This window comes from Cherax quadricarinatus, chromosome 68 (genome assembly GCF_038502225.1).
Source record: "Cherax quadricarinatus isolate ZL_2023a chromosome 68, ASM3850222v1, whole genome shotgun sequence".
NCBI lineage: Eukaryota > Metazoa > Arthropoda > Malacostraca > Decapoda > Parastacidae > Cherax > Cherax quadricarinatus.
The window spans coordinates 15,412,812-15,423,055 of NC_091359.1; positions in this window are offsets into that span (position 1 = coordinate 15,412,812).

Here is a 10,244-nt window from a genome sequence, read left to right on the forward strand (position 1 = left end):
CTCAACACTACACAACACTACACAACACTGTTCAACACTACACAACACTGCTCAACACTACACAACACTACTCAACACTACACAACACTGCTCAACACTACACAACACTACACAACACTGCTCAACACTACACAACACTACACAACACTACACAACACTGCTCAACACTACACAACACTGCTCAACACTACACAACACTACACAACACTGTTCAACACTACACAACACTGCTCAACACTACACAACACTGCTCAACACTGCTCAACACTGCTCAACACTGCTCAACACTGCTCAACACTGCTCAACACTGCTCAACACTACACAACACTGCTCAACACTGCTCAACACTACACAACACTGCTCAACACTGCTCAACACTGCTCAACACTGCTCAACACTGCTCAACACTACACAACACTGCTCAACACTGCTCAACACTGCTCAACACTACACAACACTGCTCAACACTGCTCAACACTGCTCAACACTGCTCATCACTGCTCAACACTACACAACACTGCTCAACACTGCTCAACACTGCTCAACACTACACAACACTGCTCAACACTGCTCAACACTGCTCAACACTGCTCAACACTGCTCAACACTGCTCAACACTGCTCAACACTACACAACACTGCTCAACACTGCTCAACACTGCTCAACACTGCTCAACACTGCTCAACACTGCTCAACACTGCTCAACACTGCTCAACACTGCTCAACACTGCTCAACACTGCTCAACACTGTTCAGCACTGCTCAACACTGCTCAACACTGCTCAACACTGCTCAACACTGCTCAACACTGCTCAACACTGGTCAACACTGGTCAACACTGGTCAACACTGGTCAACACTACACAACACTGCTCAACACTGCTCAACACTGCTCAACACTGCTCAACACTGCTCAACACTGCTCAACACTGCTCAACACTGCTCAACACTGCTCAACACTACACAACACTGCTCAACACTGCTCAACACTGCTCAACACTGCTCAACACTGCTCAACACTGCTCAACACTGCTCAACACTACACAACACTGCTCAACACTGCTCAACACTGCTCAACACTGCTCAACACTGCTCAACACTGCCCAACACTGCTCAACACTGCTCAACACTGCTCAACACTGCTCAACACTACACAACACTGCTCAACACTGCTCAACACTGCTCAACACTGCTCAACACTGCTCAGCACTGCTCAACACTGCTCAACACTGCTCAACACTGCTCAACACTGCTCAACACTGCTCAACACTACACAACACTACACAACACTGCTCAACACTGCTCAACACTACACAACACTACACAACACTGCTCAACACTGCTCAACACTGCTCAACACTGCTCAACACTGCTCAACACTGCTCAACACTGCTCAACACTGCTCAACACTGCTCAACACTACACAACACTGCTCAACACTGCTTAACACTGCTCAACACTACACAACACTACACAACACTGCTCAACACTGCTCAACACTACACAACACTACACAACACTGCTCAACACTGCTCAACACTGCTCAACACTGCTCAACACTGCTCAACACTGCTCAACACTGCTCAACACTGCTCAACACTACACAACACTGCTCAACACTGCTCAACACTGCTCAACACTGCTCAATACTACACAACACTGCTCAACACTGCTCAACACTACACAACACTACACAACACTGCTCAACACTGCTCAACACTGCTCAACACTGCTCAACACTGCTCAACACTGCTCAACACTGCTCAACACTGCTCAACACTACACAACACTGCTCAACACTGCTCAACACTGCTCAACACTACACAACACTACACAACACTGCTCAACACTGCTCAACACTACACAACACTACACAACACTGCTCAACACTGCTCAACACTACACAACACTACACAACACTGCTCAACACTGCTCAACACTGCTCAACACTGCTCAACACTGCTCAACACTACACAACACTGCTCAACACTGCTCAACACTGCTCAACACTACACAACACTACACAACACTGCTCAACACTGCTCAACACTACACAACACTACACAACACTGCTCAACACTGCTCAACACTACACAACACTACACAACACTGCTCAACACTGCTCAACACTGCTCAACACTGCTCAACACTGCTCAACACTGCTCAACACTGCTCAACACTGCTCAACACTACAAAACACTGCTCAACACTGCTCAACACTGCTCAACACTGCTCAATACTACACAACACTGCTCAACACTGCTCAACACTGCTCAACACTGCACAACACTGCACAACACTACTCAGCACTGCTCAACACTACACAACACTGCACAACACTGCACAATACCACAACACTGCTCAACACTGTTCAACACTACACAACACTACACAACACTGCTCAACACTGTTCAACACTGCTCAACACTACACAACACTGCTCAACACTGTTCAACACTGCTCAACACTACACAACACTGCTCAACTCTACACAACACTACACAACACTACACAACACTACACAACACTGCTCAACACTACACAACACTACACAACACTGCTCAACACTACACAACACTACACAACACTACACAACACTGCTCAAAACTACACAACACTACACAACACTGCTCAACACTACACAACACTACACAACACTACACAACACTACTCAACACTGCTCAACACTGCTCAACACTGCTCAACACTGCTCAACACTACACAACACTACACAACACTACACAACACTACTCAACACTGCTCAACACTGCTCAACACTACACAACACTGCTCAACACTACACAACACTACACAACACTACACAACACTGCTCAACACTACACAACACTGCTCAACACTACACAACACTGCTCAACACTACACAACACTACACAACACTACACAACACTACACAACACTGCTCAACACTGCTCAACACTGCTCAACACTGCTCAACACTGCTCAACACTACACAACACTACACAAAACTACACAACACTGCTCAACACTGCTCAACACTGCTCAACACTACACAACACTACACAACACTACACAACACTGGACAACACTACACAACACTGCTCAACACTGCTCAACACTGCTCAACATTACACAACACTACACAACAATACACAACACTGCTCAACACTGCTCAACACTGCTCAACACTACTCAACACTGCTCAACACTACACAACACTGCTCAGCACTGCTCAACACTGCACAACACTGCACAACACTGCTCAGCACTGCTCAACACTACACAACACTGCTCAACACAACACAACACTGCTCAACACTACACAACGCTACACAACACTGTTCAACACTACACAACACTACACAACACTGCTCAACACTGCACAACACTACACAACACTACGCAACACTACACAACACTGCTCAACACTACACAACACTACACAACACTACTCAACACTGCTCAACACTACACAACACTACACAACACTACACAACACTACACAACACTACACAACACTGCTCAACACTGCACAACACTACACAACACTACGCAACACTACACAACACTGCTAAACACTACACAACACTACACAACACTGCTCAACACTACACAACGCTACACAACACTGTTCAACACTACACAACACTACACAACACTACACAACACTGCTCAACACTGCTCAACACTACACAACACTACACAACACTACTCAACACTGCTCAACACTACACAACACTACACAACACTACACAACACTACACAACACTGGTCAACACTACACAACACTGCTCAACACTGCTCAACACCACACAACACTACACAACACTACTCAACACTGCTCAACACTACACAACACTACACTACACTACTCAACACTGCTCAACACTACACAACACTACACAATACTGCTCAACACTACTCAACACTGCTCAACACTACACAACACTACACAACACTACACAACACTGCTCAACACTACACAACACCACACAACACTACACAACACTACACAACACTGCTCAACACTACACAACACTACACAACACTACACAACACTGCTCAACACTACACAACACTGCTCAACACTACACAACACTGCTCAACACTACACAACACTACACAACACTGTTCAACACTACACAACACTGCTCAACACTACACAACACTACTCAACACTACACAACACTACTCAACACTACACAACACTACACAACACTGCTCAACACTACACAACACTTCACAACACTACACAACACTACACAACACTGCTCAACACTACACAACACTGCTCAACACTACACAACACTACACAACACTGCTCAACACTACACAACACTGCTCAACACTACACAACACTGCTCAACACTACACAACACTACACAATACTGCTCAACACTACACAACACTGCTCAACACTACACAACACTGCTCAACACTACACAACACTACACAACACTGTTCAACACTACACAACACTGCTCAACACTACACAACACTGCTCAACACTACACAACACTACACAACACTACACAACACTGCTCAACACTACACAACACTACACAATACTGTTCAACACTACACAACACTGCTCAACACTACACAACACTGCTCAACACTACACAACACTACACAACACTGTTCAACACTACACAACACTGCTCAACACTACACAACACTGCTCAACACTACACAACACTGCTCAACACTACACAACACTACACAACACTACACAACTCTACACAACACTGCTCAACACTACACAACACTGTTCAACACTACACAACACTGCTCAACACTACACAACACTACACAACACTGCACAACACTGCTCAACACTGCTCAACATTACACAACACTGCTCAACACTGTTCAACACTACACAACACTGTTCAACACTACACAACACTAAACAACACTAAACAACACTGTTCAACACTGCACAACATTGCTCAACACTACACAACACTACACAACACTGCACAACACTGCTCAACACTGCTCAACACTACACAACACTGCTCAACACTGTTCAACACTACACAACACTGCTCAACACTGGTCAACACTACACAAAACTACACATCACTGTTCAACACTACACAACACTGCTCAACACTGCTCAACACTACACAACACTGCTCAACACTGTTCAACACTACACAACACTGTTCAACACTACACAACACTAAACAACACAAAACAACACTGTTCAACACTGCACAACATTGCTCAACACTACACAACACTGCTCAACACTGGTCAACACTACACAAAACTACACATCACTGTTCAACACTACACAACACTGCTCAACACTGCTCAACACTACACAACACTGCTCAACACTGTTCAACACTACACAACACTGTTCAACACTACACAACACTAAACAACACTAAACAACACTGTTCAACACTGCACAACATTGTTCAACACTACACAACACTGCTCAACACTGTTCAACACTACACAACACTGCTCAACACTGGTCAACACTACACAACACTACACAACACTGTTCAACACTAAACAACACTAAACAACACTGCTCAACACTGCTCAACACTACACAACACTACACAACACTGTTCAACACTACACAACACTAAACAACACTACACAACACTACACATCGCTGTTCAACACTACACAACACTACACAACACTGTTCAACACTACACAACACTGCTCAACACTACACAACACTACATAACACTACACAACACTGCTCAACACTACACAGCACTACACAACACTACACAACACTGCTCAACACTACACAACACTACACAACACTGCTCAACACTACACAACACTACACAACACTGCTCAACACTACACAGCACTACACAACACTACACAACACTACACAACACTGCTCAACACTACACAACACTACACAACACTGCTCAACACTACACAACACTACACAACACTGCTCAATACTACACAACACTACACAACACTACACAACACTACACAACACTGCTCAACACTGCTCAACACTACACAACGCTACACAACACTACACAACACTGCTCAACACTGCTCAACTCTACACAACACTACACAACACTGTTCAACACTGCTCAACACTACACAACACTACACAACACTACACAACACTGCTCAACACTGCTCAACACTGCTCAACACTACACAACACTACACAACACTGCTCAACACTGCTCAACTCTACACAACACTACACAACACTGCTCAACACTGCTCAACACTACACAACGCTACACAACACTACACAACACTGCTCAATACTGCTCAACTCTACACAACACTACACAACACTGTTCAACACTACACAACACTGCTCAACACTACACAACACTACACAACACTGCTCAACACTACACAACACTACACAACACTACACAACACTACACAACACTACACAACACTGCTCAACACTACACAACACTACACAACACTACACAACACTACACAACACTACACAACACTACACAACACTGCTCAACACTACACAACACTACACAACACTACACAACACTACACAACACTGCTCAACATTTCACAACACTACACAACACTACACAACACTGCTCAACACTACACAACACTACACAACACTGCTCAACACTGCACAACACTGCACAACACTGCTCAACACTGCACAACACTACACAACACTGGTCAACACTACACAACGCTACACAACACTGCTGAACACTGGTCAACACTACACAACACTACACAACACTACACAACACTACACAACACTACACAACACTGCTCAACACTGCTCAACACTGCTCAACACTACACAACACTACACAACACTGGTCAACACTACACAACACTGCTGAACACTGGTCAACACTACATAACACTACACAACACTACACAACACTACACAACACTACACAACACTACACAACACTACACAACACTGCTCAACACTGCACAACACTACCCAACATTACACAACACTGGTCAACACTACACAACACTACACAACTCTGCTGAACACTGGTGAACATTACACAACACTACACAACACTACACAACACTGGTCAACACTACAAAACACTACACAACACTGCTCAACACTGGTCAACACTACACAACACTACACAACACTACACAACACTACACAACACTGCTCAACACTACACAACACTACACAACACTACACAACACTGCTCAACACTGCACAACACTGCTCATCACTGCTCAACACTGCTCAACACTTCTCAACACTACACAACACTACACAACACTACCCAACACTACACAACACTACACAACACTTCTGAACACTGCACAACACTGCTCAACACTGCTCAACACTGCTCAGCACTGCTCAACACTACACAACACTACACAACAGTACACAACACTACACAACACTGCTCAACACTGTGAACAATGAAATGGTATAAAATACCGACAGGTTGTTAGGTAAGACACATATGCAACAGTTAGGTATCTTTATTTCGAAACGTTTCGCCTACACAGTAGGCTTCTTCAGTCGAGTACAGAAAAGTTGATAGAAGCAGAAGATACTTGAAGACGATGTAATCAGTCCATCACCCTTAAAGTTTTGAGGTGGTCAGTCCCTCAGTCTGGAGAAGAGCATTGTTCCGTAGTATGAAACAATATGGAGATGAAGTGACAGGATGGAGCCTTATATAGCGCCAAGAGGTGAGACGTAGGTCACTAGAAGAGGTAAGAACTCAGATGTTGAGAGGTCAGGTCCCTCTCAAATCCAGCCGTTCTCACTAGTGGAGGTTGTCGAAGTTGATAGCAGGTCTGTACCAAGATACCCTTGTGTTGCAGTGTCTGACAGATTGAACATTAAAATGGTATAAAATACCGACAGGTTGTTAGGTAAGACACATATGCAACAGTTAGGTATCATTATTTCGAAACGTTTCGCCTACACAGTAGGCTTCTTCAGTCGAGTACAGAAAAGTTGATAGAAGCAGAAGATACTTGAAGACGATGTAATTAGTCCATCACCCTTGAAGTTTTGAGGTGGTCAGTCCCTCAGTCTGGAGAAGAGCATTGTTCCATAGTCTGAAACAATATGGAGTTGAAGTGACAGGATAGAGCTTTATATAACGGCAGGAGGTGAGATGTAGGCCACTAGTGGAGGTTGAGAGGTCAGGTCCCTCTCAAATCCAGCCATTCTCACTATTAGAGGTTGTTGAAGTTGATTCCAAGTCTGTGCCAAGACACCCTTGTGTTGCAGTGTCTGACAGAGTGACACTGTACTCGACTGAAGAAGCCTACTGTGTAGGCGATACGTTTCGAAATAAAGATACCTAACTGTTGCATATGTGTCTTACCTAACAACACTGCTCAACACTGCTCAACACTGCTCAACACTACTCAACACTACACAACATTGCTCAGCGCTGCTCAACACTGCTCAACACTGCTCAACACTGCTCAACACTGCTCAACACTACTCAACACTACACAACATTGCTCAGCGCTGCTCAACACTGGACAACACTGCGCAACAATGCTCAAGACTGCACAAGACTGCACAAGACTGCACAATACTTTTCGTCAAGTGAAGGAAGGTTGGATCACCGGATATTTCTCTCACAATGGGCAAAAATACTGAACATTACAGCTGGTCTGGTGAAGGAGTGGGCCGCGGGGGCGCAGGCCCCTGGAACATCCTACCTGGTAGGGGACCAGGAGGTGCCATGATGCTTGGAAAGGGACTCTTGCTCCGAGGAACTGGAGGTGATCCTTCTCTTCCACGGATCAAGGCTGGGTTTCCATCTCGACAATATCCGTATTACGGATCTTTGTCAAGTACGTGTCCCACTGTGTAGAGTACATGTCCCACTGTGTAGAGTACATGTCCACTGTGTAGAGTACATGTCCCACTGTGTAGAGTACATGTCCCACTGTGTAGAGTACATGTCCACTGTGTAGAGTACATGTCCCACTGTGTAGAGTACATGTCCCACTGTGTAGAGTACATGTCGCACTGTGTAGAGTACATGTCGCACTGTGTAGAGTACATGTCCCACAGTGTAGAGTACATGTCCCACTGTGTAGAGTACATGTCCAACTGTGTAGAGTACATGTCCCACAGTGTTGAGAACAAGTCCCACTGTGTAGAGGACATGTCCAACTGTGTAGAGTACATGTCCACTGTGTAGAGTACATGTCCCACTGTGTAGAGTACATGTCCCACTGTGTAGAGTACATGTCCCACTGTGTAGAGTACATGTCCCACTGTGTAGAGTACATGTCCACTGTGTAGAGTACATGTCCACTGTGTAGAGTACATGTCCCACTGTGTAGAGTACATGTCCCACTGTGTAGAGTACATGTCCCACTGTGTAGAGTACATGTCCCACTGTGTAGAGTACATGTCCCACAGTGTAGAGTACATGTCCCACTGTGTAGAGGACATGTCCCACAGTGTAGAGTACATGTCCCACTGTGTAGAGTACATGTCCCACAGTGTAGAGTACATGTCCAACTGTGTAGAGTACATGTCCCACTGTGTAGAGTACATGTCCCACAGTGTAGAGTACATGTCCCACTGTGTAGAGTACATGTCCCACAGTGTAGAGTACATGTCCCACTGTGTAGAGGACATGTCCCACAGTGTAGAGTACATGTCCCACTGTGTAGAGTACATGTCCCACAGTGTAGAGTACATGTCCAACTGTGTAGAGTACATGTCCCACTGTGTAGAGTACATGTCCCACAGTGTAGAGTACATGTCCCACTGTGTAGAGGACATGTCCAACTGTGTAGAGTACATGTCCCACTGTGTAGAGTACATGTCCCACTGTGTAGAGGACATGTCTAACTGTGTAGAGTACATGTCCCACTGTGTAGAGTACATGTCCCACTGTGTAGAGGACATGTCCAACTGTGTAGAGTACATGTCCCACTGTGTAGAGGACATGTCTAACTGTGTAGAGTACATGTCCCACTGTGTAGAGTACATGTCCACTGTGTAGAGTACATGTCCCACTGTGTAGAGTACATGTCTCACTGTGTAGAGTACATGTCCCACTGTGTAGAGTACATGTCCACTGTGTAGAGTACATGTCCCACTGTGTAGAGTACATGTCCACTGTGTAGAGTACATGTCGCACTGTGTAGAGTACATGTCCCACTGTGTAGAGTACATGTCCACAGTGTAGAGTACATGTCGCACTGTGTAGAGTACATGTCCCACTGTGTAGAGTACATGTCTCACTGTGTAGAGTACATGTCCACTGTGTAGAGTACATGTCCCACTGTG